Genomic DNA, 17,596 nt, shown 5'->3' with positions numbered 1-17,596 from the left:
CAAGAAATGCCTCTTTTCATTACATGTTTTGATGGACAGAAGGTTAAATGCAGGGCCACCCAGGGGGAGGGGAGGGCAAGTGGGGCAATTTGCCCCAGGCCCCACAGGGCCCCCCCATGAGAATATAGTATTGCAACTTTTTTTATGGAAGGGGCCCCCGAAATTGCTTTGCCCCAGGCCTCCTGAATCCTCTGGGTGGCCCTGGTTAAATGCTGCTTTGCAGTCTCCAGGCTAAATGGTCTAAGCAAACTGAGGACACAAATGGGATTGTAAGAGGGGATAAGGCTGCACCACGCCACCTGCTCAGGCAAATGAGACCTACCAAGGTTGTAGCTCCTGGTCTGCTGTGAACACTCCCTGCTGTGAGCCAGTGAATTGGGAGTGGGTGAAGCCAAGGGGCTGGGGCGTGAATGGAGCTTTTGCTCTGCATCTGATGCCTATTGGCCAGATGCAAGGGGGTAAGGGAGGAAGCAGCAGCACTTTGCAAGGCCTGGAGTAACTTGTTCCTCTCCATGTTCTGAGGGAGAAGCATTTCCCACATTGCAGCCGAAGGTAAAATTTCCAGCTCAGACAGACAGATCCACACCGGCTCCGATTGAGCTAGTGCGCTAAAAATAGCAACATCAGGTTTCAGCTAGCCGAAACCTGAAGTACACACTCACAGCATCTAGCCCCACCTGCTGCCCATGCGGCCGCAGTTACGCTGCTATTTTTAGTGCGCTAGCTGAATCCAAGCTCGCCCATGTAGGTCTCGCTGAACTGGAAATTACAGCTCCAACCCGGTTATAGACATTCCCAAAGAGAGGTGTCTAAGGCACAGCGTCTCCTGGGGCTACTCCTGAGAAGGGGGTAGCTTGTGCATCACCTCTTGCTTATGGCAAAAATGTAATCCTTAACTGGCTGCTGGGAATCCAATGCTGTCCTCTTTACTCACAGTACCACTGCAGACAATGGGATGGTTCATGGAGTAAAATACTCAATAGACCCCCAAGGGGAGCAGGTCCCCAAGCTCGGGCTAGCATCTACACTGCAGTTTTAGAGCCCCACAGCCCGAACCCCTTGAGCCTGAATCAGCGGGCATGGGCCAACCCTGGGTGTTTTATTGCAGTGTAGACATACCCTGAGGCTACATCTACACTACAGGGGGAGTCGATTTAAGATACGCAAATTCAGCTACGCTATTCACGTAGCTGAATTCGACGTATCGCAACCGACTTACCCCACTGTGAGGACGGCGGCAAAAATCGATCTCTGCGGCTTCCCGTCGACGGCGCTTACTCCCACCTCCGCTGGTGGAGTAAGAGCGTAGATTCGGGGATCGATTGTCGCGTCCCAACGGGACGCGATAAATCGATCCCCGAGAGGTCGATTTCTACCTGCCGATTCAGGCGGGTAGTGTAGACCCAGCCTGAGCGTCCTTAATCCTGAATACTCACCCTGTTGGCACGGTTCTCATTTTACAAACGTGGTCCTACAATCCTAACCTGACATACCATGATCCCGCTGAATCCAATTTGAATAATAGCCACTAAAAAGCTTCTCTCCCAGCGTGGGTGACAAAATGCTACCTTGGCGGAGATGCATGCTAGAGACTATGGGCATGTTTTACTCTGACACTCAGCTGGCAGAGTGCAAGATAAAACAGGTGCTTGTGCTTATAACCCATCATTATAAAGCTACCCTTTGGGTTCATTCTACAGTAGATCACAATGCACTTCTTGAGAGGGAATTAGCTTTTGAAACCTGTTCAGCCACTACTCTGCGTTTGACTCACTATTGCAGGATAGATAAAGCAGCAATTCACTGGTCTTGGGGGGTGGGGAGGGAGGAGCACGAAAGATGATCCTGCCACTTCCTCTATTAATCTGTGCCTTCAGAGGTATTTTGCCTCTTGTTTATCGATTAAGATGTTAAAATAGTTCATTCTTTCTCCAGCACACATAAGGACAGGAAAAAGGCTGGGCTTCATTGATAACAATAGGGATGAGATCATACCAAAAGTCTCCTTCAGAGCTACAGGAAATGTGGTCCTTTTTTTCCCCTTTTTGCAGTGAGGAAATAGGGAATCAATTCTCTGACCCCGCACCTCGATCCAGAGCAACCCAGGAACCTGCAACATCAGCAGCCCTCTTGTTTTGCTGCTTTATGACCGAGATGCTAGATGGATGTCAAAGCTAACAGCATAACTATATTTGGTTGCCCCCCCTCCCTTGCTCATCTGAAAAAAATCTTTCCTTGGCATGGACTTTTTAAACACCACATCACAGTACAAGCTGCGGCTGTTTCCTGCTGCAAAGCAACCTCTCACCATTGCCACAAGATTCTGAGTTTTTGTGGCCTGGGAAATTTTGTTTAATAATGCAAGTGGCACAAAGGAAGACCTAGCCCAGGGGGTAATAATGTGTTAAAGCAGTTCAGACTAGAGCTAATGAAAAGTAGACCTATATAAAAAGCTAGGTATTAATCTGAAACTGCTTTTACAACAAGGTAAAGACCCAGACCCAGTATCTTCTGCTCTAGGCCAGAAGATCTGTGAGCTATAATAGGAAACAAATTGTTAAGGATCTCATCACTTAAATATACCATAGGGGCAATCCAAATCTGACAAGGGAGTGGAGTAGATTGTGATTGGGCCTTGATCTTTGTTAGAATTTAGGAAATCTAATCAAACAACTAATGCAATCTCCGATTTCTATCATTCATGATTGCAGCATGAATTCCAAACATGGAGACGTTAAAGAATTACTAAGGGACTGATTCTGCAAAGTTATAGGACACCTGAAGCATCCATAGATTTGGGGGTTTCAGAAGCCACCCCTAGGGAGCTTCAGACTTGCAGTGTTTAGGAACTCCACAGGGCACATGCCTGAAGATAAAACTTTTGCAGACCCTAGGCACTGCACAGGAGAGGCGTTGGCAGGCCAAGGAGCTTATCTCCAGCTCTGCAAATCTTAGACATGAAGCTTGAAGCTAAGGGGGGGGCGGCAGGACCACAGCTTCAGCATATGCTAACTGGGGAGCCATAGGAACCTTCGGGGTTGTGTGAACCGGAGTTTGGGAAAGTGAGGGTCACTTTAAAATCCTGTCCTTGCCCGTGGCAGAAGATGGGCAGGTCTGGACAGATATTTGCTCTTCATAAAGCCTCTCCAGATGAAGACAAACGATTCATGTATCTCCCTCCCATTGCTGAAATTTGTTCCAACTTGTACAGTATCTTTCATCAATAATTCAGCAATGACTAATTACTCATTGTCTTCCAGCTCTCTCTCACCGACTCCAAGGAAACAAAGATGATTTTGTCACTGCAGACTTATCTGTTTTCCCATCCCTTTCATACTTTTGCTGTTCTATTTTTTAACTAGACCCAAATGCAGCTCTTCCAGCCATGAGAGGAAATAGATTTCTTGTGCATAAGTCAGGTCTGGAGGCTTTGACATGCCCACTGGCATCAATGACCTCATTACAAACTTGGACATTATAGATCATTTCTTCCCAACCGTGTCTAAGGATAGTACCATTTTACCAGATGATCAGCTGGTGTAAATCAGTAGTGCTCCATTGGCTCCAGAGCTAGGCTGATTTTTGCTAGCAGAGGCGCCGTAAGACTTTTATACCACTGATACCGGTCATCTATCCTGTGTCCGACACCTTAATGTCGGAGTGCCTCTCAAAGTCATAGATGCATACACAAGCTCAGTGGTTTGAGTTTTGGCCTGTTAAACCCAGGGTTGTGAGTTCAATCCTTGAGGGGGCCACTTAGGGATCTGGGGCAAAAAAAAAATCAGTACTTGGTCCTACTAGTGAAGGCAGGGAGCTGGACTCAATGACCTTTCAAGGTCCCTTCCAGTTCTAGGAGATAGGTATATCTCCATATATTATTATAAGATCTGTGAAAATGAGGTCCAGTGTGGGCAGAAGCAACACAAGATCTCCTACTCCAGTGTACTTCATCTTTGTCCTGGATGTGCCCATGAGCCATTTAACCCTTGATTTCTTTGATGAGGTTTCCAAGACTGAGGACCATTGATAATGCTAGTTTTAGTGAGGAAGTTACTCTCTCAGGCTGGTTCCCAGTGGCCAGGTATCGTATGTCACATACAACATCAAACAGCAGCACCTTTTGGTCGTGCTCATTCAGGCTGGATCTGACGTCATATTTCACTGATGTCCTTTATCTTTCAGTATGAGGCTAGCACCGGGGAGAACCATATGGCGTTGTGTCTGTTCTAAAAGGAACTTTTTGCTACTTTAGCAAATTCTCCCATTCCCCAGCATTACCTTTCAGAAAAGCTGGTTTGTCTTAATCCTAACGTCTCAGATTCCAGAGGAATTCTAGACACAGGTCACTGTAAGCAGAGAGCTCCAACAGTAATAGATGCACCATTTTCCTATTTGCTTGTCATTTCTGACAACGAGCCTCTCACCCAAAAGAGCTTTTCATTTGGATATTGACAAGATGTTGCAACAGGGTTACTAATAACGACTCATCAGGAAAAATCCTTAAAAACCACTGCGCCGCCTCCTCCGGGGAGGTAATGAATCCGAGATCAGCAGGAGCCCTTTGTACAGCCTGTCAAATGCGCTGCGGATTAAGTAGCAGCTTCCCTCCCCTGAAGCCTTCCCTGATGCCCATAAATCTATTGAGCACCTTCCACATGTAACTACAGTATGAGATTTGCCTGCCTGACAACCACCATCACCCGCCATGTGGCGACAGGCAATCTCGGGTGGACCACAGGATGATTCATTCTGGACCATCCACCTTTCCAGCAGCATGCTCTCCCCACCCAAAGCATCCAGGCAAGTCAGTGGATTCCAGGAACCTCCGTTCACCTTTTCACAGCTTTAACCAGTAAAACTTTGGAAAGAAATGAGTGCAAGTTCACAGAAGACGCTGTAATTTCTGGCACGGGAGCAAAGTTAAGCAGTGAGCTAAAGGCATGTAAAGTCTGCTGAATATTTGACGGGAGGTCATAAATTACAACTGGTTAATGGCATTCACAGCAGTCGGAGTGAGATTCCTGGGTAGCAGTTTACCAAATGGAGTTATCCTTCCAATGGGGGGGAGGGAGAGGAAACTCAAAATGGAAGAATTCCAATCCTTGGCACTCCCAGCCAGCAAATTCAGCTGACGTCCTTCTTCTCCGTCTAGCACTGTTTAGATGACATGGGTGGGGGAGGGGAGAGCATCTTTACTAAATATTGCAGCCAAATCCATTTCAGACGAACCACATTCCCCGGGTGAGTTCAGAAGTTCCCCCCCACATCAACACCCTCCCTTGTTTACAGTACCAGGTTTTATAGGAAGAAAAATGCTGTTAACAGCCCTGCAGTGATTCATATATTGAAATGACAGCAAACTTGGCTTCCCTCCCCACTCCCATTTTCATTTGCGCAGCATAAACACATCAGAAATAGAAATGGATTTGTTTTGACTATTTTTCCTCTTTCCTGATCCCTTTCTAGTAACTAGAGGGGAAACTTAAATCTTTTGGCAGTAATTCGTGCGATCTGCTAGCTCCTCTGAACAGAGGGCTATGTAAGGGAGAGCAAGCAGGAAGCATGGGGCCTTGAATTTCAGCAAGAGGTCCTGAGGTGGTAGCTTAAGGGATTAGCCACGGAATCAGGTACTGACCTTAGGAAATCTTCTTTCAGATTTCCAGACAGTGATTTCTGGGTCTCCTCATCTTTTGGGTTCCCAGTTTGAGCCACCTTGAAGATTTTCAGGGGGAGAACACTCAGCACTTTCTGAAAACCAGCCCACTTCTTAAAGTGTCTCCAGTTGCCTCCCTCCGCCCCCCAAATTGACACCCAACTATCACTTGCCATTTCTGGCCTTGAGTTTTATTCTCAGTTCTAGAATGTGACCTTGAGCAAGGCACTTCACCTCACTGGGCCACAACCAGTGAGACCCCACCAGGCTCGAGTGAGGCCTCCTGCTCGTTCAACATGGATGCAACACCACTAGGTGGTTCTCCATTGCCCTTCACCTTGTGCCATCATTTATACCAGTGCACAGTGAGTGTAAAGGGTTCCCATCATGATGTGGTGGTGTTTTACACTCACTTTTCACTGGTGTACATGAGTGCACAAGGCCCATCGCCCTCAGTGGATTAACTGCTGGTTTGCACCAGTGCGAGTGCAAAATCGAGTCCCATATTTCTGAAATGACAGTATCCAAGAAATTTTTCCCCTGACTTCCCCCTTCTGCGGTCTTACCCCTTCCACAACACATGCATCAATAAGACAAAAGCCTCTTATTCCTTGAGAATAAGAGGCAATATTGACGTGCAGAGGTTGGATTCCATGTTGGATGGATCCTTGTTTGACAATCTGTCTGCAGAAGCTAAGAGTGAGGGGGATTTGATAGCGGTTTTCAACTACCTGAAAGGGGGTTCCAAAGAGGATGGAGCTTGACTGGTCTCAGTGGTGGCAGATGACAGAACAAGGAGCAATTGTCTCAAGTTGCAGTGTAGGTGGTCTAGGTTGGCTATTAGGTAGGGTTATCTTACGTCCTCTTTTTCCCCGGACATGTCTGGCTTTTCGGCAGTCAAACCCCCGTCCGGGGGGAACTGCCAAAAAGCCGAACATGTCCAGGAAAATGGCGGCTCTGCTCCTCCCCGACTCTTCAGCTCTGTTTAAGAGCCGGGCTGCCCGAGCGCTACCGGCTTCGGGCAGCCCCGTGCCTCCAGACCCTGCACCACCAGAGCCCGGGAGGGGAAGTGCCTGGCTGGGGGCGCAGGGTCCGGAGGCATAGGGGCTGCCCAAAGCCCGAGCGCTACCAGCTTCACGGTTTGCTGGGCAGCCTCCAGGCCCTGCGCCCCTGGCTGGGCGCTTCCCCTCCTGGGCTCCAGCTGCGCTGGGGAAGTGCTGGCTGGGGGCGCAGGGTCTGGTGGCTGCCCGGCAAACCCTGAAGCCGGTAGCACTGGGGCAGCCCTTTCCCCCTGGCTGGAAGTGGAAGGGAGGAGGGGGCGGAGTTAGGGTGGGGAAGGGGCGGAGTTGGGGCAGGGCTAGGGGTGGGGAAATGGGTGGGGCCAGGGCCCGTGGAGGGTCCTCTTTTTTTATTTATGAGATATGGTAACCCTATATTAGGAAAAACTATTTCACTAGAAGGGTGGTGAAGCACTGGAATGGGTTACCTAGGGAGGTGGTGGAATCTTCATGCTTAGAGGTTTTTAAGGCCTGGCTTGGCAAAGCCCTGGCTGGGATGATTTAGTTGGTGTTCGTCCTGCTTTGAGCAGGGGGTTGGATTAGATGACCTCCTGAGGGCTCTTCCAACCCTGATCTTCTAGGATTGTCTTGAGAAATGGCAACATAAACAGCTTCCTCACCAGTGGCTGCTTGCACCAAGCAAGCTGAAATAAAAGGAGTAAATCACTCAGATCTTTCCTGTTCAAATTCAGTGCTGTCAGGAATGATCAGTGCTAAGAAGCAAAAGGGTGTTCATTTCCCTTTGACACAGCCACAGGGAGGGACCAACCCAAGCTTCCCAAACTAGCCAAATGACACAGTTGGATGTAGCAAGGTGGCAATTGTGTAGTGTTAAGGCAGTTTACTCAAGCCAAGGGATTCTAAGGGCAGCAACCAACACACATTTACAAAGGAGAACATCGTAAACTGCTCTGTAGTGCAAATGCTTGGAGTTTCTATTGTTAGGTCACCTAGCTCTGACCTGGGAGGGAGATGGGCTGTTCCTCTGCTCTCAGGTCTGCAGGCTTAGCAGTATGTTGTTTATAACCCATCCTATTTTAAAAATTAAATGAAGGAATCCAAGTTAAGGGAGAACCACCAACGGGGAAGGATTTTAGGCTTTTAAAACAGTTGAGGGCCTTAAATGTGGTTGATGGGCTTTAGTTGTAGTGATAGGCAGTGGTCCATGGCCCTGTTCTCCCAGGAGGTATGAGAATGCCACTGAAGTCAATGCAAGGTATTTGTAGCCTGGGGAGGGAGAACTGAGGAGGCACAATTCAGCCTTTGCTTAGAGCCCTCTTTAGCTTTGCCAGAGCAAAGACTGATTAAAGACCCCGTGATTTGGTCTGGGGAGAGAGGGAGGGAGATTAGTGCTCCATGACTTTGCCTCTGTCTTGCATGTGACCTCTTATCAGTATATAAAAAGCATTTCCAAGACCTGAAGGAAGTTAATGCTGAAGAGAGGGAGGGAGTGTAGGTGTTTTAAAGAAAATTTAGGTCACACATTCAAAGAAAGCAAGGCAATCAAGGTTCCGCTGCAGCAGATGCCAACCCTGCTTGGAACACTCCTTTTGCTGGAGGAGGGGAGGGAGGAGAAGGGGAGTTAAGGCCTGACAGTACATGAGCGGTGCTGCCAACTCTCCTTCCCACAGATACTGTACCACACATGTTGCTTATGCAACAGACTTGCCTTCCACCCATGCATTGCAAATGAAAAGCCCAGAGTTGGCTCCCTGCTAAATACAGCACGAGACCATTCTAAAGCACAGTGCTCTCCCCACCTCATACCAGACCATCAGTAATTTCACTTTGATAGAAAGTCTGTATCATGAGACAATGCAGACCCAGAGGGACTAGCAAAGCTAAGGTCTGATCCTGCAGCCTTTACTCACATCAGTAGTCTCTCCTCCTGTAAAAGCCCTTACTTAGGCAGGACACTGTTCTTCCTGGTTCTCTCTCTCTCTCTCTCTCTCTCTCTCAAACATTATGGTATGTACACAGGTGCCAGATTCTGCAAGTCCTTATTCAGATGAGTAGTCCTATTGGTTTCAATGCAGGATCAAGGCCCCTATTATGTACATCAAACAATGAGACCGAAATTCCAAGCCAGGAAGAGCAGTGTCTTGTTCTAAAAATACAGCCACAGGAGACTTCGCTGCGCTTGTAAACGTCATTTGAAATATCCCTTGTATCCCATTTTAGCTTTAGAAAAATAAAGCAGTCGATATTGATTTCCAATGGGACAGAGTGCTGAATGGTTTCCAGAAATGACAGTATGTTCTCCATTACTGGTACAGTCACTACAGATTTAATTTTAAAGACAAAGCACAGAGGCCTTGCGGGCGTGGGGGGGAGAATCAAGCAAGTGATTCGTTTCTGAAGTGTAGCAGTGTCTAATATGATGTGCTAGTGGGGAGATTAAAGTCAATACGAAAGCAGATTAACAGAAAAATCTAGGACAAAGATTAACCATTTAAGTTCAATTTTGGGAAAAAAACCAACAACTGAATTTTGATGTTACTCCCCCCACACCTCCCTTAGCTCTCCAGCTGCTTTAGGTTTGGTGGTTGCATGATAATTATCTTGAAAGATAATTTGTAAAGGTTTGGGGGTTAAAAGCGAACTATTAATAGATGCAAAATCACCCCACCCCTGCCCCCATCATCCCTAGTAAAATCATGTTTGTAGCCCAAGGCTAGGAAGAGGGAAAGAAATGGGATTCTTGGGTTGAGCAGTCATTTTTGTAACGCGTCTATAATCATCCCTAAAAGATCTGTGTGTGAGAATGAATGGTCAGTGTCGTTTTTAACTGAGATTCATTGAAGTGACAAGCTGCACATTTGGTCTGGAGTAACTTTAACTGTCTTGGATTGACATTTTCCTATGGTCTCTCACCAAGCAGATTCATTCCCAAGCAATTTGTTTCATCTTGGTTTAATCTGATTTTTATACAGTCAAGGCCTACCTCGCTGATAATGTCCCAGTTCTGAATTAGGATGACAACTCCTCTTAGGCTCTGATCCTGCAAACACATGCATAACTTCATGCATCCGAGTAGACCCATTGAAGTCAATGCAACTACTCACTAGAGCAGGGGTTCCCAAACTTGGCTTGCGGCTTGTTCGGGGTAAGCCCCTGGCGAGCCACAAGACACAAGACGCTTTGTTTACCAGAGTGTCCGCAGGTACAGCCGCTCGCAGCTCACTGTTCCCAGCCAATGGGAGCTGCAGGAAGCGGTGCCTGGCCCACGCCACTTCCCGAAGCTCCCATTGGCCGGGAACGGCGAAACGCGGCCACTGGGAGCGGCTGTACCTACGGACACTCGGGTAAACAAAGCGTCTCACAGCCCACCAGTGGCTTACCCTGAACAAGCTGCAAGACAAGTTTGGGAATCCCTGCACTAGAGCCGGTTGAAACCCGAGTTTCCATTGGTCAGGAAATTCTGATATTTCAAAAGTTTCCTGTTGCCCTGAATTTAAAGATTCAGAATTTCCTGGAAAATGAAAGTTTAAGACTGATATTTCTGAATTCACCTTACTGCAATGTTTCATTATAATAAGATCGAAGCAGTCATTTTGATACACACAGACAAGCATGCACAAACACAGCCTGGTAGTCAGAGAAAAGTGAATTGTGGCATGTTGGATATGATCAAGAAGTAGATTTAGACCTGTCATTTTTACCCTTCTTTCAGTCACTGCTTAAGGTCTGCCCTCCATCCCCAGAGAATGCAACCCCTCTGCCCAATGGTCAGAAAGGCATTGAGGGACTCCAGAGGGAAGAGCAGCAAGCTCTCCTTGGATAGGGCCACCAAACTGCTACAGGGCTTTTGAAGTTGCTGCTAGGAAAGCAGAGTTGAGAAGCCTCAGAATGCAGCAAATGAACATGCACATGGACACACTCATGCAATGGTTTCCTTGTGCATCTCATGAAATTTGGCGTTTTCCTTAAAGCCCCAGCTCTGGAGTCGCACAAAAACCAGAGAATCTCAGCTTTCATTTTAAAAAGGTAATTATGGAGAAAAGCTTGAAAACATGATCTGTAAAGCCTCCAAGACTGGAAAGCGAAGTAAAAGAACCCAGAATGCAGAGTTTTGTAAATCATTTTTAGGCCACTCTAGCGATTTGGGGGGGTGGAGTGGGGTGTCTGACTCACAAATTTTGAATCTTGGGATTGGCAATTCTGAGCATGTTAAGGATTGGTGTAAAGAACTCCCATTTGCCCTGCACAACAGCAACAAGTTTCATTGTTCCTACAAAAACCCAGGCATGATGCTGCATATTCTGGAGCAATATCTACTGGCACTTTATCTGTTAACATCTAGAGAGCTTCTGGAACAGCAAATATACCTACGTACATGCACACAAACACACACCTGCAACCAAGCATACTATGTGTACGCAAACATAGGTATCTATGCACACACAAGCACTCACACATGAGCATGTATGTGTAGAGACATGCACGAGTGCACATACATGTTTATACGTACTCGCATTCATATGGCATGTTTTTCCTAGAAGTTAAAAACTGATCTTTGTTCAAAGGCAGCCAGCACCCACGGGTGTTTTTCATTCTCCATCTTGCAACATTCTTTGCTGCTAGCCTGGCCTCCCTATGCAACCGCCTCTGGGACTGTCCTGATTACACTGTGACTGAAGACAGAGCTGTGGTGTGACTGCGTAAAGCTCCCTGCCCGTCTCTGCTCCTGGCAAACAGCATGACAAGACCCAGGACTCACAATAAGCTGCGCTTGATGCTGGCTTTGCTTTTCTTAGTGAGCACACGTCGCTCTGATGCCATGTTTTTTCATGCCTCAAAATGCTCCGCAAACATGAACTCCACAGCCCTGTGACGTAGGTACAGTCATCCCTCGTTTTGCATGTGGGAGAAACTAAAGCAGAGGTTAAGTGACTTTTCCAAGGGTACAGATGGAGGGAGCACGTGGCTCCTTTCCCTGAGCTCAGATCACTAGACCCTCCCTACCCCCCCAATCTGTCTCCCTGACCTACTCCCTGTTAGAAGCTACTAGACACACAGGGATTCTGAAGCGGTGCAGAATGCTTGACATTCCAACCGTAGGCTCTCCTAGCTCATAACCATTCTGTAGCAGTGCTGTGTCCACAAGTCTAATTCCTGTGCCAGCTTTGGGGCTCAGCACCTGCGCAGCAAGACTATAGGCTACCAAGCGAACAAGTCTATGGGTTGCCAAGTGTTGGATATTGTGTGGTTGGTGCACTTAAGACTGCTCTGCTGTGATGCCACAGCGCTTTAAAGGAACAGAGTGGAGGGTAGCGTGCAGTGGCAAATTAAGGCAGGATGCCTGGGATTTGGGCCACCAGACTTGAGGCAGCAGGAGGTCCTGACAAAGAAGTTAAGAGGTAGATAGGGACGTGCTAGCTGGGCTGCTACATTTGGAAGGAAGATCAAGGACTCAGAATTGCAGGAAACCCCAGATCCATTAGCTATATCTGGGAGGTAGAACCTACTTGGGGGTCCTCAACGTTTTGATGGATCCAAGCCCCTTTAGCTTTAATCCATCCATATGGCACTTTTCCAAGGAGCAGGAGAAGTCATGACACAAAGGCCCCCTTTAAACAGTGATTCTAGAGGGCCTTCCTTTCTTCAAAGAAGCTTTCAGAGAGAAGTTCCCTTCCCCCCCGTCCCTAACAACAGAACTTGGTGTGGCAGGTTAAAGTAGTCTAGAAATGAGCCTGAGCATCAAAATTTGGTTCAGATTTCAACACACACACACACACTCTCTCTCCCCAGTCTGGGCACGTGCAGATCTGTTACAGAAATAGAAACCAGGCAGAAGAGAGGAAGGATGTTCCTGTGGCTGGACAGCCGGATAGGGGTTTGAGACACCCGGGTTCATTTCTGTGTTCTTACCACAAAGACTTCCTGTGTGATCTCTGGCAAGACACTGCGTCTCTATCTCAGTTCCCCTTCAGAGAAATAGGGACAATAGCACTGCCCTACTTCATAGAGATGTTGTGAGGCACTGTGGAGGCCATGTACGTATCTAAGATAGATGAGAAAATCCAGGTCTGGAGCCAGGTTCTAATTCCAAATCCCCACCAGGTTAGAGGCATTTGGATGGGAGATTTGCTTTGGAGTCATCCCTGTAACAAGCCTTGACCGTGCAGGCAATTCTGTGAAAAGTCCCCTGCGTTCGGATTTCTTTCTTGAACTGAGCATCCAAAATTAGTGGCCACTTTTGAAAGTTTGGCTTGCCTGTACCAGTCATGACCCTGCGGCATCCACATAATATCAAGTAAGCAAACAAATGACCCTCCTCCCCCAAAATGGTGATAGGTTTCCTATCTAGTGCGTGTTGCGAGTTATTCACATCATGTGGCATCACCATCTCGAGAGAGGCCATCCCGTCGTCATGAACCGCACATGGGCAAATGCCAAAAGCAAACTGTCAGCAGAATTAGTAGCAAAGTACTGGTGTGTTGATTAGTGCCCAGGTGGAAGAGAACTGCAGGGGATTCTGTGAATTATTGGTAGGCAAACATCATGCAGGATCTTTTAAAAACAAAAAAAAACAAACAAAAGTATTAAGTCCAGGACAGAGACACCTAACGGAGAGACCCTTCCCTTAAAATAAAATAAAAATCTCAGACGAGAAAGACAGTCGGGATTTCCCAAGCAGCCCAGGTTTATTTTTAATAGATCAGTAAAGGTATAGGATACTACAGCACAGCAGGCATTTTATCTGAATACAATTGCTCGAGGCATTGTTAGAGTCAGACGATTGGGAGCCAGGGGCAGGGCCTAAGAAAAGAACATCCTGCCTGCAGAGCCAGAGGCCGCGCAGGATCTGGTTCTATGCTTTCAGGAGATGCAGCACAGAAAACACAGTCCAGGTGGGCAGGGAAGAGACACTTTATACCACTTTTTTTTTTTTTTTTTTTTAAATACACACTGCCTGGAGTCTGGGCCTAGTGCAGCCCTCTGCACAAGTTAGAGCAGCGATTGGCTGTTCTGATTTACAGCAGCCTTCTGATGCCATCCATGAGCTGCGTCACAACCCAGAATTTCCATCTCCGCATGCGCGACTGAGACACCCACTCCCACTGGGGCTTGGGGGCAGCTTAAGGCCACTGACAGGAGCCCTACACTGTCTGCACTGAAGGAAAACTCCCAGGCTACTTGCAGCCTCTTTATAGCAGTAGCACTTGGGATTGGAGGCGGCGGGGGGGGTGATAATCTCTCCTCTACTTTTATGAGGCTATTATTTTTATTTCAGTAGCATTTGGAGCGCCCAGCCAAAATCAGGGCCCCATTGTGAGGCCACATTAAAAGCTCCCACTTGGAAAAACCTGTGGTCTAATCTGTGACACCCAGGAATGCTGTAGGACTGTTTTGTAAAGGAGAGACAGCACTCTGCTGGCAGACAAAAGCCAATGGCTAAAACAAAGAAAGGACAAAAGATGTTAGTCCTGCTAGAGACAGAACTCGTCATTCTTAAACACGTTGCACTGCTTAGATACTCTATGTTGGTGGGAGGTTTAGAAATGCTGACAGTCAGAGACACAACAGCCAGATTCTGCTCTCACTTGCATTGGTGTAATCCTGTTGATTTAAGTGGTGTATTTCTGGAGTTGCACTGGTGTAACTTAAAGCAAAATCCTATGGGGTCACATCTATGAAATATTAACACACAGTTAATCCGGCTGGTGATAGAGCGGTCTGTGTGGGAGAACAAGGAACAGCCTGATAAAGCAAGCCAGGAATAAAACTCCCCATGGAACAATAATGACATATTTCTGGGCGCGACTGACATGATCACAGCAGTTTTGCATAAAATAGCAAGTCTTGTTGGTATTCATGGTTAAAGAGAAAGTACAGTTGGTCTTTCCCATTAGACTAAGGGCTCCTCTACATGATGCATAGTGCACAACAGGCTGGTGCACACTAGAATTAACCCCCTGCTGTTGCACACTAGGTGGCCCATGTGGAGCCTGCTGATGTGCACTGCTAGTTCCCTAGCACACATTGAGAGCACCCCATTTCAAAACAGGACTACATTAACATGCACTACGGAACTTGCAGTGAACACCAGCAGGCTCCACATGGGCCGTTAGTGCATGACATGGTAGCGTAGACGAGAATCTAGACCCCAGCTAGTGCACGCTAACGCACCATGTAGACAAGCTGAGACACAGCCGCTCAGTCCCCTTAGGGCTTGTCTACACCGGCCATTTACAGCGCTGCAACTTTCTGGCTCAGGGGTGTGAAAATACACCCCCCTGAGCGCAGCAAGTTTCAGCGCTGTAAAGCACCAGTGTAGACAGTGCTCCCAGGGCTGGTAGCTACGCCCCTTGTGGAGGTAGCTCTGCTGTGACCGCACAAGCCACGTTAAAGCACTGACTGTCCCTCAGTCTCCAAAGGGACAGTCTACATTAAAGCGCGTAGACTATCCCTCACTCTCCAAAGGAGTCATGATCAGCATTTTCTCATTGTTCCAGGATATCTAACTATTTGGCAGGCTCTAAAAGTCTCCGAGCCAAATTGTTTGGGCTTCTTTTGTTCATTCACACTTTCTAATCTGTGCCTGCACTTCATTTTAACAAACACTTAGGCTTGCGTGATCATTAAAAAGAAAAACCTGATATTATCTCCAACATTGCTGACATTTGCCCACATCAAAGTTTGCATTATTCACAGTATTGTTAATACAACAATGAGTATTTGTATTGTAGCACAGTAGCTCCTAGCGAGATTGGAGCCCCATTGTACATAGATTGTAAGCTCTTTGGGCAAGGACTGTCTAGGTAGGCGAGACAGACTAGAGACCATACTAGAAGAGTTATACACCAGTAGGAGTCTGTCAGTTAGGGAGGAGGGGGGTGACCTGTAGCAGACACATTGATACCAGTATAAAGGTGCTGTTACAACACTTACCATCTCTGAGCATGCCCTCACAGCCAGACCAATCCTTGCAGCACTCCGGCTCAGCTTCCCCACAACTCTCTTTGGCTACTCCGGCCATGGAGGTGACTGGGCCCTCCAGCCAAGCCACTTTAAAGCAGTCTGCCCTTTGGACTTCGTCTAACAGACCCATAAAACAGAGGATCTTCAGCCCAGCATCTTTTCTTGTCAGCCTGGTCTCAACACCCACCACAGATATCCAGGCTCTGAGCCACACCACCCTCCAGTCCAGGCCCCAATCTTCTACACAGGCATCTTGGTGGCCACAGTCCTCAGACAGCCCCCTGGCCCTCACCTAGCCTTCTGCTCCTCCATCCCCCTAGGAGCAGCCTGACCACTCGCCTCCCAGTTAACCCTCAAATGCTGGGCCCCTCTTTGTAGAAATCCCAGCCCCTGCACCCAGGGCCAGCCCCAGACCAAATGGTGCCCCAGGCAAGGAGTATCTTAAGGACCCTCCCGCAATTTGGAATACCTTAGGAGATTCTACAAAGGTCCAGAACGTTCTAGGAGGTCAGTGAAAAATGACTCCGCATACAGAATACCTGGAACATGTTACCTCAGACAATTTATTTTCCCTTTTGGTCACTAAAAACAGCACCTCAAGCCCAGCACACACCCCAAGCCCCGCACCGTCACCTGGGTCACCTGCCCCTAAATCTGGCCCTGCTTGCCCCTCACTACAGGTGTAGGTGTAGGAGGGCAGGGCTAACTGGCTCTGAAAGGGGCAGGCTGCCCTGTTGCGGGTACTTTATACTGGTTTATCTTATTTTACTACCTGAACTAGAACAAGCTATAAACTCTTTTAGATTAGTGTTAAATCTATCTACAGTATGGGGTAATTGCTGCTTTAATTATGAAGGCATAGTTAAAGCAGCAGAACTTTCCACAGTTGATAAACCCTAAAGGTAGGCAAAAGGAATTGTGATTATCCCCATATTAGAGTTTGGGAAATGAGGCGGTCACAAGGAGCACCACTCACCACTGGTCTGGTGCCTCCTCCTGCTGCTTGCTCTGGGGATTAGCTCTTGATGTCAACACCCGTTTCCACAGCAGTTCACATGCTGTTGCTCTGTCTCTCCCTCTGGTCTGCAGCCCGTCTCTCGCTCCAGAAACTGCACCATGGTCTTCATGACTCAGCCCTGGAGCCAGGTCACTCCGTATTTCCCCCTTCCAAGGTGGCAAAGTCCCTCTCACTGCCTCATGGCACCACTCCCACCACGGCTCATAGGAGAACCCCAGCCTGGCCTGACTCCAGGTTGCAGTCCAGGGACCTGCAGCTCAGCAGTTCTGTGCTTTTCTCTCTCAGCCCTCACTGCTCCTTCCGGGGACTGCTTCCTACCACACCTAGTTCCCCTTCTCTCTCTCTGGGTGTACCAGCACCAAAACCTCTCTCTCTTCCCAGGAACTACTACTGCCTGCCTTTCTCAGCAGCCCCCGTCTGTTGCCAGCTACTTGGTTCTTTACAGACCCCTCCTGTTGCTGCACAGCTGAACCTGCTTCTAATTAGTTCCCTGCTCCATGGCTTTTCCTCCAGGTGAAGCCTGTGGAGTTAATTGGCCTGTGGGCCACCTTAACCCCTTCTAGTCCTCTGTGGGGTCTAGTCCCCCCATCACAGACCCAGATCCTCAATGGAAGTCAGGACCCTAAATACCTTTGAGGATCTGGGCCAGAAAGATTAAATAACGGGCTCAAGGTCATGCAGGAAGTCTGTGGCAGAGCTATGTATTGACACCAGCTCTCCTGATTCCCAAACACAGACAGCATCCTTCTGCTAAATAGGATGAATATCTCTTTAATTCCTTTTATCCACTGGTCCCAAAGAGAAACTAAAAAAAAAAAAAGGATGCTCAAGAATGAGATTCATTTTTCATATAAAGTCTCCTGTTTGGGCTAAGCAAAATACAGCCTGTTCACAGCATTAGAATGTCCAGTTTGTTTTATGGGGCCCACTAGAGCTCCACTA

General features: G+C 47.7%; 1 protein-coding gene across 1 annotated transcript in view; it reads left to right on the top strand.

Annotated features, from left to right (window-relative positions):
* CCDC92B (coiled-coil domain containing 92B) overlaps positions 1-17,596 on the top strand; it is a 53,271-nt gene that overhangs the window by 15,459 nt on the left and 20,216 nt on the right. The gene's annotated exons all lie outside the window — the stretch shown is intronic.

This window comes from Malaclemys terrapin, chromosome 18 (genome assembly GCF_027887155.1).
Source record: "Malaclemys terrapin pileata isolate rMalTer1 chromosome 18, rMalTer1.hap1, whole genome shotgun sequence".
NCBI lineage: Eukaryota > Metazoa > Chordata > Testudines > Emydidae > Malaclemys > Malaclemys terrapin.
The sequence above is the reverse complement of the archived record's forward strand: the minus strand, read 5'-3'. Positions and strand labels throughout refer to the sequence as shown.